At 34.9% G+C, this 22,997-nt stretch overlaps 1 long non-coding RNA gene across 2 annotated transcripts in view; it reads right to left on the bottom strand.

Annotated features, from left to right (window-relative positions):
* The window catches only part of LOC120304757, a 77,679-nt gene extending 56,181 nt beyond the window's left edge, over positions 1-21,498 (bottom strand). Inside the window, exons 1-4 of one of the 2 annotated variants that reach the window (XR_005555822.1) lie at positions 21,391-21,466; positions 20,895-21,024; positions 18,831-18,991; positions 13,823-13,965 (exon numbers count right to left, since the gene is read on the bottom strand). This is a non-coding gene — a long non-coding RNA (uncharacterized LOC120304757). Of the gene's footprint in view, positions 1-13,822; positions 13,966-18,830; positions 18,992-20,894 lie in introns of both variants that reach the window. The other variant, XR_005555821.1, reaches the window with a different exon arrangement.
* Positions 21,499-22,997: the final 1,499 nt, after the last annotated feature.

Here is a 22,997-nt window from a genome sequence, read left to right as displayed (position 1 = left end):
TCTTTTAAGTAGGAGCCAGGCAGGCTGCCAGTTTTCCAACTCCACTGAAATATTTCTATAAAAAATAGTAAACCTCTTTTGAACATAGGTTCATACAGTAGTTTAAATTTTTCAACAGGATTGAAATAAATGCTTCCCACAAAGCTATCAGAACTTAATAGATTTCAGAAACATTTTTCATTCCCAAAGGCTTGTACTATCTTAAGGAAGCCCATGGGCACTTCCTGCTACATAAGAAGCATAAAATATCAAGGACTTTTCTCAGAAATCTTCGAGTCTTGCAGGAAACCTCTTATGCAGCACCACCCTGAACTCTACACCTCACCCTCTTCAAAATATACTATGATCACTATTCATATAGACCTCTCTTTTGCAGACCATGACATACATCTGGCATCCCGATCCATGGAAGCCATCAATCCAACAACGAAGAGTGGTTGTCTTGCACAGTACTAAGATTTTATTTGTTTATTTATTTATATTGTGCCCTTTTCAGTATTGACTAGTGGTGACTGCCTGGACAAGTTTTCCTGCAATTTTCTTGGCAAGATTTTCGATAGAGATTTGCTACTGCTTTCTCCTTAAGGCTGAGAAAGAGCAACTGACTCAAGGTCACCATATTAATTTTATGCCCAAGCTGGTCTAGAACTCACAATCTCCCAGTTTTTAGCCTGGTGCCTTAACCATTACACCAAACTGGTTCTCACTAAGAACAGGCAAAAGCAAACCAACCCACTATAAAAGGAGATTTATTTTTATACTGAGTAAAAAGGTTGCACTATATTGGATGCATATGCCTTCAAGTCAGTTTTGATTCCTGCTGACTACCTAGATGAATCCATGCAGTTTTCTGGCCAATATTTTCGGAAGATGTTTACTATTACCTCCTCCTAGAACCATATTGTAGATGGCATATATTGGTAATCACTTAAAGTGTCTTCCTTTCATTCTTATGCTTTCTATATAAATTTAATAAAATAATTTCTTATATGGTGCTGATCTGATGAAGTGTAACATGCAATTTGCTTCTATGAAAAATGAAGCAACATAAGTTTTAACAAGAACAGTTATTGAATTATAGTAAACTGAAGATATAAATTTCATTATTAAAATAAGATTTAAAAGTCTAAGAAAGGGCATTTCCACGTTGCTATCATTCCTACTCCTCAATTCCTTAGTAGCAGCTAAGAAATTGTGAGCCAATCAGTGCTCCCTCCAGCTGTCATGAGGGCAGAAAATAGCATTCAAAGAGTGTTTTGCTCCTTTTCAAATTTCCTTTTCACACTGAGTACATTTCTCTGGAGGTTACTTCCCTCCCCCAAAAAAGTTCAATGGCTTTTATAGTGGAACTGCAAAGCTGCCAAGGTACTCTTCACCCTTCTGCATGTTCATCTCCTGTGAGATACAGCTGAAACTTGGGAGAGGTGAGGATAGTCTGGGTTGAGTTCAGGAGCCAGAGCACCAGAAATGTACTCACCAATGGCAAACTATCCAAGATAAACCAGTTCTTTCTCAGCTATAAAACTGGTATAAATCCAGCTTGAAAATAGCATAAGACCTTATATGAAGGTCCCAAAATTAATAGCATTCAAAAACATGTTTCTTACTAACAAATTCAGGAAAAAGTTAACATAATGTGGTTGTATGAATTGATTAAAAGCAACAATTTCAAATAAAAGGAACAAAAATAAATTATATTTATCTTATTCTGGATACAGCAAGTGGAAATATAATTTATTTAATTCACTAACATAGAGTTGGTAAGTGGAAAATATCAACTTCGCAGGGTTTGACAACCTATAATCCCATGATTGTGAATATGCTGGATAAAGTTATCCCTTGATTTAAAGTCAAGTAATATCAATATTTGTATGTAACTGCCAAGGTTTGCATGGAAAGGAACAAGCTCATATTTAACTCGTGCACCGATCCTGGGCTCCTGCCCAGCTCACTTGCTTGCCCTTCCCCCCAAAACAGGCAGCTCACTAAACAGGCTGCTCGCTCACTCACCCTTCACCCAAAAACACGCCGCTTGCTAAATAGGCCACTCGCTCACACATGCTTCCCCTGAAAACAGGTTGTTCGCTAAACACGCCGCTTGCTAAAGAGGCCACTTGCTCATTCACCCTTTGCCCCAAAACACGCCGCTCACTAAACAGGCCATTCGCTTATGCGCCCTTCCCCTGAAAACACGCCACTCGCTAAACAGGCCGCTCACTCATGCGCCCTTCCCCCAAAAACATACCACTCGCTAAACACGCTGCTCACTCACTCACCCTTCACCCAAAAACACACCATTCACTAAACAGGCCGCTCGCTCACACACCCTTCCCCCGAAAACACACCGGTCGCTAAACACGCCAGTCACTTAGGCACCCTTCACCTGAAAACACATCACTTGCTAAACAGGCCGCTCACTAAACAGGCTGTTTGCTCACTTACCCTTCTTCTGAAAACAGGCTGCCCACTCTGTCTCTCCTCACTGCTTTGGTAAGTGTGTCTTCTCACTCTTTTTCTCCCTCTCCTGCCAAAACCTGCCCCTTTTATACTTCTCTTCTCTCTGCCCTCCTCCTCCTTTTCTCTTCTGGGTATTCTGGAAGCTCCAATTAACAGGTCACCACATGCCCCAATTCTGTGGCTTCTGCCAAGCTCTGCAGCTCCGGCTGATGTCCTCCAGGTCTGTGTGGCGCTGCTTTAGCTGGTTCCATCTCCCACTACACTTGGCTAGAGCTACCTGCCAGGTGCTAAAGTACCACTGGTGGTACTTTGAAAAGCTCTGATCTAAGGGACTGCCACAAAGAAGAGGGGGGTCAACCTATTCTCCAAAGCACATGAAGGCAGGACAAGAAGCAATGGATGGAAAGTAATCAAGCACAACCAACCTAGAACTAAGGAGAAATTTCCTGACAGAGCAATTAATCAGTGGAACAACTTGCCTACAGAAGTTATGAATGCTCCAACACTGGAAGTTTTAAGAAGAGATTGGACAACCATTTGTCTGAAATGGTATAGGGCTTCCTATCTGAGCAGAGGGTTAGACTAGAAGACTTCCAAGGTCCCTTTCAACTGTTGAACTCTATATGATATTACAAAACATTTCTATCCATAAATATTATATATATAAATGCACAACAGGTCCAATAACCATAATAATGAAAATCAGATTTGCTGCTCTTTTTTTACTTCTTTTTCACTTATTTGGTATTATCTTAATGATATGTGACACTCTTGTCAGTACAGGTTAGTAAAAGTGCAATGGTACCCAATGTGCATAAAAACCACGAAAATCTCAGTGATAACAAAAATTACACTTCCTCTTTCCTTTTCAATGCCCTTTGTATTTACTTTAGGATATTTTAGCAGGTTCTCAGCAAATTACAATAAAAATGGAAATAGCCAATGTGCTCAAACAGAATTTAGGATTCAAAGCAAAAGCAAAAAAAAAAGAAAGCCCCAAAGTTTCTTTTGCATCACATAAGAAAATGCCATTTTAATCACTATCATTTTGTTTATTAAAAGCAAGATAAAGATAAACATTTCCATCAATTATTTAGAAATATATCAGATTTTTCAGATGTGGTTTACACAGAACACTCATGCTACACGAGTAGCAAACATGTTTTTGTTACATGTTTCTATGTAAAATTGTCATTTCAATAAAATGTATGTAATCAATTTATAAGAAAATAGGCAAATAGATATATGTGTGCAGTACTTCCTCATCAGATGCTGTGATGATTGCATATTTTATGACCTTGCCATAATGTGCCAAATTGTAAACTTAAAATAGATGTTTCATGTATAAATGAGACCATCCAATTATACTTGAAACATTGTTTCACTCCTTTAGTCAGTGCTAAATTTTTGAGCACTAATTATATAAAGACAATTGTGTGATCCAAGAGTTAAATATGTGTTATACCATCTTTTTTCGTATCCTAGGTGCAGTTTTAAAAAAAATTATATAAAAAGAAATGTATATACTGTACATTTGGCATCCATATGTATGTTTGAAAAGCATGCATTTTATATTGCCTATCACATATATGTAATTATTGCAATCCAATAGAGAACTACATAAAACTTTTTTGCAGGCTATTGCTTATCCTTATTACCCAAATCCCTGACAGTATATGCCAAAATATGATGAGACATTTTCATACTTCTTCAATATTATGAGCAAGCATCCCAAGTTGATAGCAGAGCAGCATTTTTCAAACAAGCACATTCTTTAATGCAGAGGTCTCCAACCTTACCAGGCTCATGGACCGGAGTGCACACTGGCCAGCCATTTCCAAAGCCCACTGGCCAAGAGCCCGTGGCCCAGAACCGGGCTGTGGACCATAGGTTGGGGACCCCTGCTTTAATGAGAAATTTGGCATGTGGAATTGCTTTGATATTCTACTTGCATTAATTCTGTCTGATAAACCATTCATACACCGGTAACACCTGGATTGTCAATACAACAGCCTCAGGTTCTCATAACAACTTATTAGCACACCTGTAGGATCGGGACTGGGAAGAGATTACCTACTATCCCTTCATTTATCAAGGATCGCCTGGTTTTGGAAAGTTGCGTGCCGTTACCAATATGGTGTTTGGTAGACATGGCTCCCTCTTTTAAGGACACAGAAGACATGGTGATAGTGGTGATAACTGTGGAGAGTACATTGCTGGTTCTCATTTTCTTTGATGTGCTCCTGAAGAACATTCATTAGCTCCATATTGAAGAAGCTTTCAAGCTGGTTCTGCTGCCTATGACAGTATCAACTTTGCTTGTCATCATCCAAGAATAGGATAAGGAAGGCCAGCATGGAGAAGAAAGAAAGTAGGAAGTAGGAATTATGGGTTTCTTTCTTCAGACTCTCCTGTTCATTCTCTTCTCTGCTGTCACCAACCCTACCTATTTTCAGTCTCTCTACTATTATGCAATGATGGAATTAAATACTTTTGTAGAAACAGAATCCACTTATTTCAAAAGGGAAAATGAATTTATTTTAAAGTGGGTGAAATGAGAACCTATTAATGTTAAAAGAAAAATATATTGCCTTTTAATAAAGAAAATCAATTTCTTCCCAAAGAAGTAGAGTGAGAATCACTTGATTTTAGTGGGGAGGAAATCAATTTTTAGGAGAAAATCAGTTTTGTGAATAGTGACTTGTACCCCGATACTTCCTAAAAATGTCTATGAGCCCCAAAAGTGTGATTGCTTCAGCAATATGAAGACTAGAAAATTTAGCTTTAAATAAAAGCTCCATCTTTTATAAACTCTTAAAGTAAATCTAGTGGGTTATTTTTGCATTTCATTTTTAATATTTAATCCTTAAACCTTATGGACACAAAAATGAAATTTAAATTTGAATACATTCCTTGCCTGAAGATCAATTGCTAATAATGTCTGGTAACAAACCTTGCTATTGTGCTGTTTTTAAAAATAAATTCAGAACCAGATTAGTGTAACTCTTATTAAAGTATTTTGCTATTTTCATGAAGCAAATGTACTTTGGGATTGAGAAAATGACAAGATATATTGGTCAATAGAAGTCATGGTGGCACAGTGGTTAGAATGCAGCAGGCTAACTCTACCCACAGCCAGAAGTTCAATCCTGACAGCTCAAGGTTGACTCAGCCTTCCAGCCTTCCGAGGTCAATAAAATAAGATGTGCTGACATTTGTAAAACACCCAGAGAGTAAAGCACTATGGAGATATATAAGTCTAATTCAGTGGTTCTCAACCTGTGGGCCGTGACCCCATTTGGGGTCGAACGACCATTTCAAGGAGGTCACCAAACAACGCAGTCCGCCTTTTTTTCCCCCTTTTCCTTAGCTGTGCTACTCCCTTTTCACGGTGGTCGGCCTGTGCCATCACTGCCACTTGCTAGCTATGACTTGGCCGGCGCAGGGGGCGGTACCACGCACCGGGCCAAGGCGGTTGCTGGGCAATGGCCTGCGTGCACCCTCAGCCTGCCCAGCGTGCGCTCCAGCTGCAGCAGAGGAGGTGGAGCGTGCGTGCCTCCTCCTGCCCCGCCTGCAGGGAAATACAGGTAGTCCTCGACTTACGACCACATGGTTGGGGGTCGCGGCATTAGGAAGGTTGAGAACCACTGGTCTAAGTGCTATTGCTATATACTGAGAACATCTCTATTATACATTCTTAAAGAATTAAATAAAATTCTATCTAGTAATTTTGTATTTAATTACTGATTAAATCCAATTGAATGACTATACTATTGCTACTCTTTACCAACCTGGACACAACTTCTAGCAAACCATTTTATTGGGTCATATATACAGAATTAGGCTACTTCAGGAAACTTTATGGATTTCTCACTCTCAAAGTTGAAGAAAGGTTGTGATGAACCAAATATGATTTGTATAACACATCCAAGTTTGGTTCTTTTTTATCCTTTTTAACTCTCTAACTCCATCAAACAATGCAACTGCTTATAAATCTCTTATCTTAGATCTCTCTCCAATAGTTAAACAATTCAATATAAAATACTGGAATTATTTTCAAACCATTATGGATAAGGTTTAAACAAATAAAACATCAACATAGTAATTAAAGCTGCTTGCTATTAGTAGCAAGATCAGAATGGAATTTATAAATAATATTATATTATATTATAATATAATATAATATAATATAATATATAATTATATATATTTATATTATAAACTTTATATTAGGAATATACAAGAAAGTGATTGTAAATGTATACCATTTTTTTCATTTCAGTTGCTTAAATTACTACACTATTAAGGTCAAGCTGCTAAATATGAAAAACTAAAATATGGGGAAGGGGTCTAGAAAACTAAATCCAGAAACAAAAAGAGGTATAATCAGGAAGATTCTTTTCAAAGAAAATTCCACCAAGCTTTCTGTAGCTCTGCTGTTTGGACAAAAATTATTGGAAATCATAGAGCCGGTAATTTAAATAATCCGTTAAAAAAATATTAGATTTCCCTAATGTCTAGTCATTTTTAAATGGTTTTCAAATTGATTCATGAACAATATATAAACAGTTCATGATTTGTGCAACCAATCACTTAGCAAAAATGCAAATTTTATTAAAAGCCTCTTCAAGGAGCTGATATAAATTTGGGCAAAATCCATTTTAGCTTGTAGCATTTCAGCACAATTTTTTAAATGGGTATGCTTCAAGGGTCAAAATTTCCACCAACCAAAGTTGGCAGAAAACTTAGAACTGGTAGTGAAGATCCAGGAGCCAAAAAGCGCTGGAAGATACTTCATGGGTAATTGTAAAAATTATGCTTCAATTGAAGTGCAATTGAAGTTCTATAATGACTCGGAGCCATTAATGCATTTCAGATTTTATTGCAATCAGAGTTTATTGCATAGTTATAAGGAGTGCACACATCAAATGGGCAGTGCCTTACTTAATATTTAGAATCAATCAGAAAAATACAACCTAGTGCTTTTCATAGTGTGTCTTTTTCATGCTTATCTTGTTGGACAAACTGAAACTGCCACAAGGACCATATAATCATATCAATGTGTATGCTACTAAGCATAAGTTTGGAATTAGCTTATAAAATTTGGGGAATGTAATACAAGTGAAAGTTAATGTAATTAAAAGATGTGATACCCAAGGTTTAAATGTTATATCTTTTATGATCTCACTGATCTCCCATGAAAGCTACCTGTATATGAATTTCTGAGGACTTAGAGAAAGTTCTGTATCAATGCTTAACTATTATATCAGTGAATTGCTTAAATCTACCCAAGGCTCTAGTTGATCATATTTAACCAATCATTCATTACTCAACTCCCAGTGTTTCTATCTCCAGCCATCAAAAATAACAGTGTTGCTATTTTTCTCAGATCTCAGGCTAACTGCTGACATATTTTCAGCCCAGACTTAAAAACTAGTTCCACATGGGAAAATGGCTTTGGTTTTCTCTGTGGAGCATTCAGTTGATGAAACTCTTAATGCTATCATCTCAAAATATTTCTTGGATACTTTATGCTCTAATCAACTTCCAGTACATTTTCCACTGCTCCTCAGAGACTATATGAGAATGTATGAAACAATCGGTGAGAGATGCATAGCTTTTGGAATGTATTATCATTATGAATAATGACCAGAGAATGTACAATGTGCAGTCAAGATACATACATTCCCCAAAGCCTGTTGGAGATTATATATACTGGCCAAGAAATATGCATCTCTCTTCGTAGATAGTTTGTGTGCACTTTTCCACTGGGTGAAATGAATATCCACAATGCCTACTTGATATGCATGCTATCTATTAAAATCATGTCAATTTACTGTTTTGGAGATTTTAATCATTTTTCAAAATAACTAATGCAGTTTTCATAAGTTTATATATTTAAGAATGAAAATATTGTTTAGTTAAGGCATAACAGATGTTGAATTGTGTAATTCAACATATTAATATAACTCAAAAATGTTACAGTATGTCAAGTATCTCAAGTGACAAGAAGGTTGATAATATGATTATTAACTATATTCTAATTTTGCAATAATAAGTAATATTTTAAAACTGTACTGGAAACGTAACAAAATTCAGAATAAATTTCCTTATCTCCCAAAGGGCTTGTTCTCTCATTACAGAGTTTAATATTTATATTACATATACATTATGCTTAATGTAATAATATCTATAGTCTGAAGTATACTTATTTGGAAAATTCTTACTGTAATCAAATTGATATTTATTAGCATCTAAACATAGTTAAATTAATATATCCCTATCATCAAAACAATGTAGTACTGTTAAGCATAAGTATCTCTAGTGATACTTAAAAACTTCTTATTTCAGTTTATTGTTTGGGCTTTTCACAAGTTGTTTTATGTGGCTCAGTCATTCAGAAACCATGGTTCACAGGGAGAACTGTTGCATTAAACACAGATCTCAGGGCAACATCTTCTCAAAGCCTGAAAACCAGTGCTATGGAACAATATCTGCCTAGCTGAACTAAGGACCTGATTTAGTAGAAGACAGCAGCCTATATAAAACTAGTGTCATATCAAAATGTTTTGTCAATGAAGCAAATACAGAGCGTGGAGTAAGCTATTTGAATATCCATTTAAACATCAACATTATGAATTTCTATTACATTCTTGTTAAATGATAAGTCACAGTCATGTGCAGCATTTAACCATTTCTAAATAAATCTTGGATATCATTACAGTCCTCTCCTTAAACTGCCTAGGCATTCTTTATTCAATCATTAGTTTCGTATCATGTTGAACAGTGTGGCAAGATACAAACAACTCACAAGGCAATCCTCTTTGGAATCTGCTAATAAGTATTCTAATCCTTTTTGATAAAAGTCATTTAAAATAGTAGCCAAACTTGAGATTAAAAACTGAATGTGAATTTTTCATTCATTTTTCTACATATTTGATTATTCTTGAAATAGCCTGATTAAAGTTTTGCATATTTATATCTCTTTTATTTAAATGGAGGAAAGATGTAAACATGTACTTAAACTGAAATATGAACTTTAAAAAAAAACCTAATTTTTGTATACAAATTGAGTTTGTATACAAGAGAATTATAACTTAGTGTACTATTTACTAGTAATGGTTCTCGACTAGTGTCAATATCTTGCTCTCCCTGGCTAATCTTGAAAAACTGAACAATATTAGACTGATTTAGAACTTGGATAGAAAATAACTGGGATATACCAGGGCTGTGCATTACAATGGATAGTTTGAAAACAATCCCAGGAAAAAAAAATGAAACCACTTTCATATTGGTAAAGAGCTCACAATTACTTATTTAATAGTATACCATCCACTTGACTTTTATTGTGGAAGGAAAGTAGAATATAAATGTTACAAATTAAGAAACTTCCCTCATATCATCACTAGAATTTATATTGTAACCATTTATACATGACAGTTCAAAAACCAATCAAATTCCTTGTTTAGTGGGAGTTTTAAATTCACCTTCAGAAAGAGAGAGAGATTCAGAAAACTGAAATGGACAATAGTTCATTGGGGCAATAAAATATTAAGATAAAAGCCCAACCTGGAATAGCAGCCAAAGGAGACAGTTAGCTAAATAAAGAGGAAAAGGAGTGAGATTGAATGGTTCTGAAAAAATATTTTGCAAAGAGAAAGTCTGAATTATTATAACAGTAGCACAGAATTAGGAATAGCCTTTGCATTGAATGTGGATTGAGTTGGATATTGTCCTAGGTGAATTCTAGACAAATTTTAAAATCTTTAAGGCCCATTAATTCCATGGAAGAAAGAAAGTTGTTAATGCTTTTCCGCAAAAATCAATGTGATAAGTGTTTAACTTTGTACAGAACATACTCATATTTGCATCAGTGGTACAAGTAAAAAGGATGCAGAATACAGATGATGGTGAAACCCAGAAACTGGATAGGAGTGTGTGTGGAAATAATTTCCTCCTTTTACTAATTCCTTCTGCTTTTCTATTTCAGAAGCCTGACTGCAAGACTATCATTGTAATGATACTTCTAGTCTCAAAGGGACAGGAAATGCAACATCACTTTATCAGAATTTTCAGACTGCAGTGCATAATAGCATGAGTTGTACAATCTGACACTCTACTGATACTATCATTTTTGCATTTAAAAAAGATGTCAGGACTGTTTCCTTTCTTGATCAGAGTTCAGTCTGTGTCTGGACAATCTCCTTTGAGGCTGTTTGAACATAAAACAAGTTTGACTGAACTTGGTTATTTGAGCACTCATATCAAATATAAATTTGAACCTATTTGTCATATATCCTTCCCTGATATCCTTCATCTATCTTGTACTTCAGTTCTAGAATTCCCAGCTCACACGTTCAAAGTTTAACACAGGTGAAGACTATCATTGTGGAAAATCTTGCTGTATAATCATATATTTCCTGATTGTCTTTAAAACAGAAGGGCTACAAGATCTGGGCAGCAAAAAATCAGGACATCCATTAGACTGCAATAAAGAGTTTTTCTGTATTTCTCTGCTGCCATCTGGTGATCATCTGGATTCTTGCAACTCAGACACAGCCACCCTAAAGCTTTGTTTGAAGCTTTCTTTCTTTCCCCATTGTTATTGTGAAAGCTCCAGTTTGTGCTTGACAACAATGCCTGCATCATAGTTTCAATGCTGTCCATATGGCTTCTAATAATAGTTAAGAGATTGCATTTGTATTATCTATCTTATAGACTTTTAAAATCTTGATATTGAAAGGCTGATTTCATTGGCCCCATAGTTAAAGGAAAGCAGGCCCTAATTAAAAGAATTCTGTTCTGAATTAACTTGTTTGACATGTGCTAATTGACAGTTCCTGTGAAATGGTTCTAATTAAAGTCAATATGTCTTTTTCAATTAAAAGGAAATTAAGAATATACTAATATACATTAACAACTTAATCTGCCTTAAATATCCCATATATCAACTGCCGGAATGTTACTGGTGAGCCATCTGACATATATCTTCTCTTGTTTGACTGTGAAGACTTTTTATTCCAAAAGAGCAATAACCAGCTCTGTTTTGTCCTACACTCAGCAAAGAGAAAACCAAATTTGTGTAAGTTCTAAATGCAAAGATGGTTGAAGAGAAAACTGTTATATTTAACAACTGATTCCTTCTTAAAAAACTGGCTATAATAAATACATTTCCTAGAAGTAATTGTATATTAATAGATAGAAAAGGGGTTGCCTTGGATTCAAGATTTGCCTTGCTATAAACAATTATATCAATGCTGCTAATATTGAATATTCTTGCTTTGACAAAATATGCAGAACTGTCTGGTACTTTTAGAGTTAATTCAGATGAGAATGAGAGAGGAGAGAAAGGCCCACTGAAGGGAACGGAATGAATCTTTGCCCTCCAGATTAATTGGAAGATGTGAATCATGACCCCAAAATAGGGGAGGGGAAATGCCTGGAATGTTATGTGCAAAGGAAGGGAAATTCAGATCTTGGCATTCTCCATGCCATGCTGACACTCCTTTACACTAATAAAGGCTTTTTAGGTTAAACCATGCCTGAAAGTTCTTTGAAGTGTTTCATTAGTCAGACACATGACAAATTAACTATGTGAATAGACAGCAAAGAGTGTTTTTTTATTATTATATTTATCAGGTAGATGGGGTTTCTCTTTTTTATAAAAGTCGTTTTCATTGTATACGAAACATGAAGAAGATAGTTGCCTTGTAAGAGCTGAAAGTCACCCCCTTTATTATCTGTGGGAATATGGAAGAGCCATTTATAAACCACAAAGTTACAGTAATTCAAATGTTTAATACTAGCGTTTTAATATTACTAGTTTTGCTAACACAGCAAGGAATATTAACAATCTCTAATTTCACAATGATGTACATAGTAGTTGCATCTGCTTTACATGTATACTAAAGTAATTTAAAGTGATTTCCTTATATATAATTTGTTTCAGTCTGAATGAAGTTAGATTTGGAAATAAATACAATAAATAAAAACTTACCATTTAACTGAACATAACAAGAATATTGGGTGAAACCTATATCTCACAAGACCTGTTTTGTTGACCATCTACAATATATAAGTTCATTCTTAGAAGAAGATATAATACAGTATCTATACAGAAGTGAGCAGAAAGTAGATTGAAATATTACTAGTAAACCTCTGCAAGATTTATAGTAGCTTAGCAAGGATTTCTGATTTCCATTTGTCAACAAGAGCGGCAGAAAATACCTTCTTTATTCCCCTAATTATGCTGCTGAAACGAAGAAAGTTTGACAGATAACAAGGATTTTTGCATGAAAGGATTGTTTGCTTGGTTTGCTAACACAAGATTTTCCCACACAACATTGTTGCTGCTGCTGTGAGTAATATTCCTCATACTCCAATTATAAATGATTTAAGATAAAAGTGAAAGAATGCAAACCAAGAATACAATTATGCAGGTGGTGGATCACCCTCCCTGCAGGCTGTACAGCACCATCAATATTAAACATGTTCTGAAGATCTACCTGTCATTCTGTGTTTACAGAGCTGGTGTGCATCTGCAAAACATCTTTTCCTTGGACCTCACTTTCACTTTGCCTGGAATATCGGATTCTGGCTCACTAGTCAGCTCAAGCGAAATTATAGCCTAAGAAATACTGATTTACTTGTAAATTTACATATATGGATATGCAAGACATGCTTCTCCATAAATCAATGTATATAGATGTATGTTGCATGTGTAGGTGGCATAATGTTATGCGGTTTACAACAAGTATGAAACAAATGTATCTGAGTGCTATAAAAGTTCAGCCCAATTTGCACCTATCTTTGTCTTTAAGCAAATAATTAACTAAGCATCCTCTCTGTTTATATCCTGGCTAACAAGAACAGAACTGTTTGTGTGGGGAAGAAACTGCTGTGTTGGCAAGACAAGCAGATCCCATAAACTCCAGAGTCCAAAGAAAATTTATTTTGGCAGCAAGTCTGTTCAAGTAATCAGCATGTGGGACATGGTACGTTATAGCCCAGGCAAGACCCCCTGTAACTAAAGCATGTTTTTGCTAAAGTATCAGTCCCAAATCTTCCCTCCTCCAAAGTCCACCCCCACCTTTATTCATATTTGTCTTACTGTAAGTGCTGTGAAACAACTATACATCCTCTCTTAATGTATACATGCTGGAAACTCTTTCCACTGCTAAAAAGAAACAGATAAACATTTTTTTCAATATTTATTTGTTCAGGAGATAGAATATAGTCCTATTGGGTGGTTTGGATATCTTATTGGCTTTACTATCCAGAGCTCTTGGCCTCGAGCAGTCTTCCTTTATACACCAGACTCCGCTTCCATTCCCCCTTGTTTGTTTTTCAGTTGAATATATCATACCTTGGATCAGCTGATTCTGACCCTTGTGTATTTTCCATGGTGTGTACCAGCTTCAATTTCTAATTGTTGTTGTTATGGAAAACAGGAAACTTTATCCAAGTGCCTGGGAAAAGATTATGGAACTCCTTTTAGTAACTGCGGCTCTAGTGTATAGAAAAAGAAAAAATGAACAGATATTAACCCTATGGATTCATCAGCATTTTTAAAAAATCCAATTTAACTTTTCAGAACATTGTAGTGTTTTCCAAACTATATTTAAAAGAACATATGGCTATGTTACAGAATATAGTCTCTGAACATTTTGAGACCATGCTACCAAAGACCTCAGCAAAGTGCCTAGAATTTGTCAACATAATTTCATTCCATTTATTTTATTACTAGATAATTACAAGCAGGGCTTTTTTTCTCATAGAACTCCCAGAACGGAGTTCCAGCATCTCTTTTGGATGGAAACTTGTAGGGTAGGTAAGGCGGGTTGTATGACATGTGTGAGTTCCAGCACCTTTTTTTTTTTTTTTTTTTAGAAAAAAAGCACTGATTACAAGAGTAGAAAAGAGGGCAGCTATTCTTCTGAGGGGCCTTAAAACCTCCCCCAAAAGGAACCAAGCTTTTTTTTTTAATCCCATCTCATTGAATGATGTCACTCCAGGGCTTCCTGTGGCCCTTCAAAACATCAGGAGGCTGGGTTCGAATCCCCAATTCTTCAAACATTGTTTGAGCCTGACCTAGGATTTCCCTTGTCAAATGGGCATATTTGAAATTTTAAGAGCATCTCAAAGGCACTACATAAAAGGACTACTATGAATAACTTATCAATTTCCCAATGTTTTTTCGTCTTTAATTAAAATAACCAAGCAAGAGTGTTAGGTGGCAAGAAACCCGGTGTCCATAAATGGAGCTGACTCTGTTATTTACTACAATACATAAATCTAGTATAAATGAAAAAGGCAATATATTTGGGGCTCTATTTTAAAATTCAAGAGTTACGACAAGTAATAATATTTAAAGAGCTAGCCTTTATGTATCCCTTTAAAGAATATTATTTAAAACAATGTTAAGCTGAAGGTATGCACTCCTTTATGGAGAAATAGTGCATCCAACTAGAAACATGCATTCACAAGAAATATTATGCCAGTGTACCTTGCAATTTCTCAAGATTTTTATTCTGTAAAATAAAATTAGCTCTGTAAATCAAGCTTCTGATTTTATAACATATTTTTAAGACCTCTAATTTTCCTTTCACATTTCTTCTGACTTCTCAAAACATTTTGAATTTTTTTATTGACTGTTGTTGCTGGCATTTCGGCTTTTTATCAGCCATCATTCTATCATTCTGAAACCTTCCTACTGACTGCTTTCAGATCTGAAAAAGTCCAATGGAAGGAGTTGATCGCAATGTCTTAGACTTATAGGAAATGAAATCAGGGAAGCTGCATAGTGTTAGCCAGAAGATGGTCTGCTAAAGGGTTATTCCTACACTACCTTTGAAAGTAAATCGAATATATGAGAATCCTCCTATGTTAAAGTTCCCTGAATTCTCCTCTGAAACAAATTTTGAAAACAAACTCTCTTTCATGAAACAGAATTAGAACTAGCAAAAAAAAAAAGGGGGGGGAGCACAATTCTGAAAAGCTATTGCCTGATGTCATCCTTCAAAATCAGTTCAAAAAGCATCCTACTGGGGCTAATTGCAATGATATATGAAAAGCAAAAAAAGAAAAAAAAAGAAAGGTTAAGCTTACAAGATTTGTAAGATACAATTCATGTTATATTGGCTATTTTAATATGGCATACATAAATATTTTGTGCATCTTTAAAAAATATTAGAAGCCAAATAACAAAGAACAATCTTATTATTTCAAAGTACCATCTGCAATTCATCCTCTGCTTGCTTCTACTGCTAGGTTCATCTTATGTCTTTAGGGTAACAATGCATTAAATTCACTGATATCAGGTAATTTATTTTATTTTATTTATTTATTATTCATTCATTCAATTTATATAGCCACCCAACTATATAGTGACCCATTAGACTTGGAAAATGCTTTCTCTATTGGTAACACTCTGGGATTCCAGAACTCATCCTAATCTGCAGAAACAGGAAGCTTGGGGAGAAGAGCGAGATCTCTTCTGTCCTGTACAGATATATGAGGCATGGTGACAGCCATGTCTGAGAACTGACACAGATCTGGAGTAACCTGAATAGCACAGTGACATGTCTATAAGAATCTTCAAGACGATCCAGAGTGTAAAGTTAGCAAGTCTTTTTTTCCCTCCTGCCTTACTTCCTTGATTCCACCAATTACTTCTGTTTCTCTGATTTACAAAAGTTCTTTTTTTTAAGCAAGTTTTTGTTCTAATCAAACTGACACATTTATTTTTCATCTACTAATTGTACTGAAGGTCTCCCAACAGCTTTTTTTATTAAGAAACTGAAAGGTTTGTGAGCATTCCATTCCAGTTCTATCTCTTATTGTCACTTTAATAAGTATAATACAATAAAGATTACTAGTGAGTACTAAAATTACAGGGGATTGGCCTCCAGTCTTTCATGATAACATTAACTCTCTGCCCGATATTGTATCCTATTGAGGTCTCTGTGCCTAGTACTGTTTCGTTCACTCATGCTATATGTACACATCTATTCATTTTATTCATTTTCTTCACAAGGGTAAACTGGTACCTTATATGATAAAATTTAGTTAGAAAGTTACAAGAGGCACAGTATGATTAAATTCAGAAGAAATCAGAGATGGGATTTTGGATTATATATAGGGACTCCATTCTTTTCGCTACTAAATATTCCAAATCTTTGGAATAAGAGGCATGCATAAATATACACTGTCTTCTATGCTAAAAAGAGATCACCCACCACAGGTAGAGTTTGAGCATTTCCAACATGATAGTTAGGTTTGCATAAATTCAGCCTCCAACATAATAGCTACATTCTCATGCTAAATTGTGTCTTATTTTAGTCATAACTTTTTATCAGAATATTTACATGCTATAACAATAATTTATGGTGCATAGAGACTGAGTTAATATATTACACAAAGCTAATATGAAACAAATCATATTACAGCCTAGGATAGTTTGTGACCCCAGCCAGCATATCAACTGAAGCTATTTACAAACTAACTGCTAAAACTAATGTCAAAGTATATGTGAATCAACTCTATATTTTGATTTTTCTATGTCATATATTCAGTAGTTTTCTATCTATTTTTTAATTGCTACCCAGTTATTCAAGGTGTTTATCAATATTTGCATCCCCACGATATGATAAGACAGTAATTATCTGACCCTGTAAAAATGCTTTTAATGAAGTGCCAAGTTATGATGAACCATTGCCTGTCTCCAGCAAAGCTGATGAGATGGGCAGAACATTGGTACAATAAGTAATTATTCAGTAATGGATGATAAAGCTTGTTCATATTCTGATTTTTGGTGTCTGGATAATATATATTGCAGTTTTGAAATGCAGTGTAATTTTACTGAAAAGCATCTGATAGGCAGCAAATGGCACAATTTTTACATGATTCTCATAAGCCTTCAATTATTTTCCACCCTGATTATGTAGAAATAGATACAGATGTACTCTATGGCACATATGCTTTTATAGCCATAAGAGAAAGAGAATGTGCAATAAATGGATCCAATTTTCAGAGAATAAATCTAGATACTATAGACAGATGAGAGAGAGAGAGAGAGAGAGAGAGAGAGAGAGAGAGAGAGAGAGAGAGAGAGAGAGAGAGAGAGAGAGAGAGAGAGAGAGAGGTGATAGACAGACAAATATCTTGCCATTTTTCCAAGTATAGCAACCTGATCCTGATATGTGACCATAATTGAATAATTGGACTTTTAAAAAATCATTGTGCCAAATCTTTTCAACTCACCAAATAAATATACTGAGTCAAACACTTATAATTCACTGGCTGAAAAAGTCTCTACAATGAAGAGGATAATTGTCAGTTCCAATGTGCATTTTTTAAGACATGGTAGTGGAAAATGTCAGAAGAATTGAGGGAATGATTCTGCCTAGAACTAAGCATGCAGTGCATTAGGCTCACGTTATAACATCATACTTTCCTGCAATATTTTTCTCTTTAAACCAGTGTCTTTAAAAAAAAGTCTTCCAGTACTTCTATCAATCACACCACAAGAGAAAAGAATTCTCCATCTTCATCTTGTGTACTTTTGCAGGTTTTAAAAGAAGTAGCACATGAAATGCCCAACTAAATCAGATGTGGCCAACTTTGCAGCAGCCAAAGCCTACTTGCTTTTTATTAAATGTTATCAGCAACCAAAAGGAGCTTTAGAAATGGCAGTGACACAGTGCCCTCATAAACTTAGGCAGTGCAAGGATTTTTCACGTAATTCTGAGAACTGAGGAGGATTCTTTTTGTGATACTGTTACTTTTGAGGGTTGGAATATCTGCAGAGGGGACAGCCAAAACTCTCAAGATGCAAAAGTGGCTTCAGCCACACAATCAAAGCCATGCCTCTTTTTATCTGTAATAAATATATGACATATTAAAAAAAGAGATTGGGCTTTTGATCTTATAATCACAGTCATCACAATTTTTTAAACACACCAGACATCCCTATATAGGATGTGTTGAGTCTATTTTGGAAGTTCTATACCCACTTTTTCTTTGCTTCATTTTTTTAAAAGTGAACTTCACATCAACACTAAATGAAGAACTCTTTGCTTTTCCTTTTGTCTTTATCATATTTTTTTTTATTAATCTGCCCTAGAAATGTCCAGAGCACTTTAAAGCTCCGGATCACATTTTGAATATTGAATCTGAAATCCTGCCAGTCCTATTATGTACACTGATACTTTAAAAATGAAGCACCATATAGGCCATCTTTAGATTGGGAAAATGTCACTTAGAAAATAATATTAACATAATGCTTCTGTCTTACTTTCACTTGTAATACTAATACTTAAAATTGGATTCTTAATCAAACACCTCTGAAACATTTTCAGACTTTCCATGCTTACACGTTTTGGTTCATAACTGCAATTATTCTTGGGTCGCCGTAGACAGTGGACAGTCTTAATCAATGACAGTACTGAGGCATCCTGTCGGTGATGCTTGAAATCTTTGGCTTTCTCTGAACCAAACCCAAGAAGTGCCATTTTTAGTGTCTTCCATACTGCTACTGACCAGACAAAATGACAAAGAAGGTAGTTTTAAAGAAGCTTTTCTGGAAAGCTTCCCAAGTCTATTATTTTTTTTTTATTGAAAATTTTTAGAAGTTTTTACAAAAAACAGAAAAGACAACAACAAAAAAACAAAACAACCCTCACCCAACCCCTCCCAAACCACCCCCTCCATCCCCCCCGAACTTCCCAGAGCTAAATATAGGCTTAATTAAAATTTTAAAAATCCTCAAAAAAAGTTAAACAAGTTATAAAATAATTAACAATAAGATATATATAACAAAAAAAACATAAGCATTAAAAAGAAAAAGTACTTAAAAAAGAAGAAAAAAGAAAGAAGAAAAGAGATAAAAAAAAGAAAAAAGAGAAAAAGTGCAATCTATAAAATATCAAAGTTTATATACAAGTTATAAAAAAGCTAAATGATATTTTTTTATATCCAATTTGTATTGTGTGAAATTTATCCATTTTTCCCATACGGCAAAAAATTTCTCTTGCGATTGCTCCTTTAAGAAAGCCGAAATCTTTGCCATTTCCGCCAGATAAGAAACTTTAAAAAGCCACTCTTGCAAGGTAGGCAAAGATTCCTTCTTCCAATATTGCCCTACTAACAGCCTTGCGGCTGTAATCAAATTCAACATCAATATAACCTCCTTAGCATCACAATCAGTAACAATACCTAACAAAAACAATTGTGGAGTAAATTTTACCCTCTTTCTAAAAATTCTTTGAATATTCCACCATATCTTAATCCAAAAAGCTTTTATATTTTTACACGACCACCAAATATGATAATAAGTGGCGTCGAGGCAACCACATCTCCAACATTTAGGCTGTAAGTCAGGATACATAAGAGACATTTTTTGTGGATCAAGGTGCCATGTATAAAACATTTTATAAAAATTCTCCCTTAAGTTCTGGGCTTGTGTAAATTTGACATTCCTCACCCAGATAGTTTCCCAGGTATCCAGTAGAACTGGTTCACCAAAATTTTGTGCCCATTTAATCATACAGTCTTTGATTAATTCTGATTCTGAATCCAGTTCCACTAGAACCCCGTAAATTCTCTTAATGTGAGTTCGTCTTTGATCCTTTACTTGTTTAAAAAGATTTTCATCTTCTCTAAGCAAGCCCATATTACGATCCATCTTCCATCTATCCACTATTTGTCTATATTGAAACCATGAATAGGTAATATTTTCATGTAATAAATCTTCCAAAGATTTTAACTGTCAATTTTGGCCATCCCATCTGAGTAATTGTGCATAAGAGACCCTATCCATTTTAACTCCTCTCCTTATCCCCTCTATCGCATGCCAAGGTATAGCCCATAATGGTATTTTAAAATCACTTTTATAATATTTCCTCCAAACCCGAAGTAGAGAAATCCTTATAATATGAGATTTAAAAACCCGATCCACTTTTTTATTAAAAATTAAATAGGCATGCCATCCAAAAAGTAAATCCCAACCCTCCAGATGGAGTATTTCTACATTTGTTAAATTTACCCAATCACTAATTAATGTTAAAACCACAGCATCATAATATAATTTCAAATTCGGTACCTTGAGTCCACCTCTCTCACGGAAGTCTTGCATAATTTTAAGCTTTACCCTTGGTTTTTTCCCTGCCCAAATAAATTTATTAATGCCTTTCTGCCATTCATTTAAATTAACCTCATTCTTTAAAATAGGTAACATTTGAAACAAAAAGAGAAATTTTGGTAGGACATTCATTTTAATCACTGCAATTCTTCCCATAAGAGATAACTGTAACTTCTCCCAATTCTTCAAGTCTTTCTGTACCCTGACCCACAGCCTTTCATAATTATTCTTATACAATTCCGGACGCAATTCAAGGTGTTGGTCCCCAAGTCTATTATTTATATACTTTATGTCTTACATTTTTAATTCACCTTCCTTCATGGACTCTCAGCAGGTACAGCATCTGGCCAACTTTGTCTGGGCTCAAAAGATAAGCAGAACTGGACCTGCTTAATATTTGGAAAGGAGAATGCCATTGAATCTCAGGACTTTAGAGAAAAATAGAAAGTCAGAAAGTATGTCAGAAGAAGGTCATGGTCTTGTTGCCAAGAAAACTACATGAATTTCCCCATGAAATTAAAATGAAGCTCAATTTAAGGGAGACTTTACCATAATCTCCCTCTTGCAGCAGCCATAATTAACACCTGCAATTTATCAGACTTTTTATGTGCATTCCTCAAGTCTCACTTTCCTTGTTAAAATAAATTAGTAAAGCAGCCAGAAATGTACAGTTAATGAAAAAAAAATCTTGTAACATCTTTCATGTACATATAATTAAGAATGAATGGCTGCTCATGTTCTTTTCTTGAGTTCACATGTCACCGTGGAATATTCAGCTTGTATTGATAACTCACATTGTCAAAAGATTATTTCACCCATGAACTGTAGACTGATTTTTATTTCAGCTGATCTGTAATGCAAATATAAAAAATAAGTTGAACAGAATATGTTTGACTTTAAGTCTACAATTCTATGCCATTTTATTTTAGGGAAAACAATCCAGCATTACACAAGTGGGCATAAGACCCATTGCACTCCAAGGCATTTCTTACATATATATATATATATATATATATATATATATATATATATATATATATATATGTGTGTGTGTGTGTGTGTGTGTGTGTGTGTGTGTGTGTGTGTGTGTGTGTGTATGTATGTATGTATGTATGTATATGGATGATATGTATATAGTTCTGCACTGGTATAGTGGTGTGGGGTATATATATAGTTCTGCACTGGTATAGTGGTGTGGAGGGAAATATTAACAACTTTCACACTTAGCATAAGTAGCTAAGATGAAGACTAAAAAGCTAATAGATGTGAAAGTGCCCATGGCACTTGGAATATTTGTGAATTAACTTGGATAGATAGAATGAATTTCTATAAGGCGAAATAAGATGAATCTCAATTCAATCATACTTAGAGTTAAGCTGGATATTGAATCTGAAATCCTGGCAGTCTATTTTGGAAGCATAATGAAATTTGGATCCAATCCAGCTGTAGATTAAGATCCAAACATCTAATCCAAACTTTTAATTGAGGTTATCCTGCTAGCATTACTCATCTACAGAATATGATATTTCCAATTAAATGCAGGTATGAATTTTTTTTCTGCATTTGTTGACTTTACTTATTGTCTTTGATTTTTTTCATTCCTTAAATCTTAGATCCGTAACATAAAATCACAGACTTGGATCTAAAGTGGGATAAGTAATTGCTTGATAGTTCCTCGCTAACTTTTGAAAGTGGTGTGCAGCTGCTGATGTATGTTTGTGCTGGCACTGCAGAGTGGGGTCCTGGGAATAAGGAATCTGACTTCAGAGAAACAAGAGCTAGCTTCAAAGACCAGAACAACTCTCCCCAGCTGATAGAACTTCTACTGAAGGAAAAACAACAATGAAGTAAAAAAGCACACCCGTAATAATAGCTCCTGTTACTGCCCTGCAATCCTAATCCAAGTTCTTATCATTTATTGATTGCACACGTCCATTTCCACAATCTTATTATTTTATGCTATTTTAATTTTGTTACTTGTTGATATGGGAAAAGAAAGAAAGAAAGAAAGAAAGAAAGAAAGAAAGAAAGAAAGAAAGAAAGAAAGAAAGAAAGAAAGAAAGAAAGAAAGAAAGAAAGAAAAGAGAGAGAAAAAAAGACGGAGGGAGGGAGGGAGGGAGGAAGATCCTCATTAAATAGTACATTTTTGTTCAGTTAGGTGTTTAATGATAGATTATAGCATGAGTTTATATTACTTCAATTGTATTATACTGATAAGAGCCAAAAAATGACTATCATCATTTTGATAATCCTTGTAAATTTCTACAAGTGTTAGGCATATAAATTGCATGCTTTATACAACAACACAATTTCACATTTATGCTAATATACCTGATCAAAGTTATTATAGATTACAACATATATTTCAAGTGTTGTTATTGCTGTTGAATCACTAATTGCA

This window comes from Crotalus tigris, unplaced genomic scaffold (assembly GCF_016545835.1).
Source record: "Crotalus tigris isolate CLP2741 ecotype Arizona unplaced genomic scaffold, ASM1654583v1 scf7180000017646.2482762, whole genome shotgun sequence".
Classification (NCBI taxonomy): domain Eukaryota; kingdom Metazoa; phylum Chordata; class Lepidosauria; order Squamata; family Viperidae; genus Crotalus; species Crotalus tigris.
Note: the sequence above shows the minus strand (reverse complement) of the source record. Positions and strands in the feature narration are given on the sequence as shown.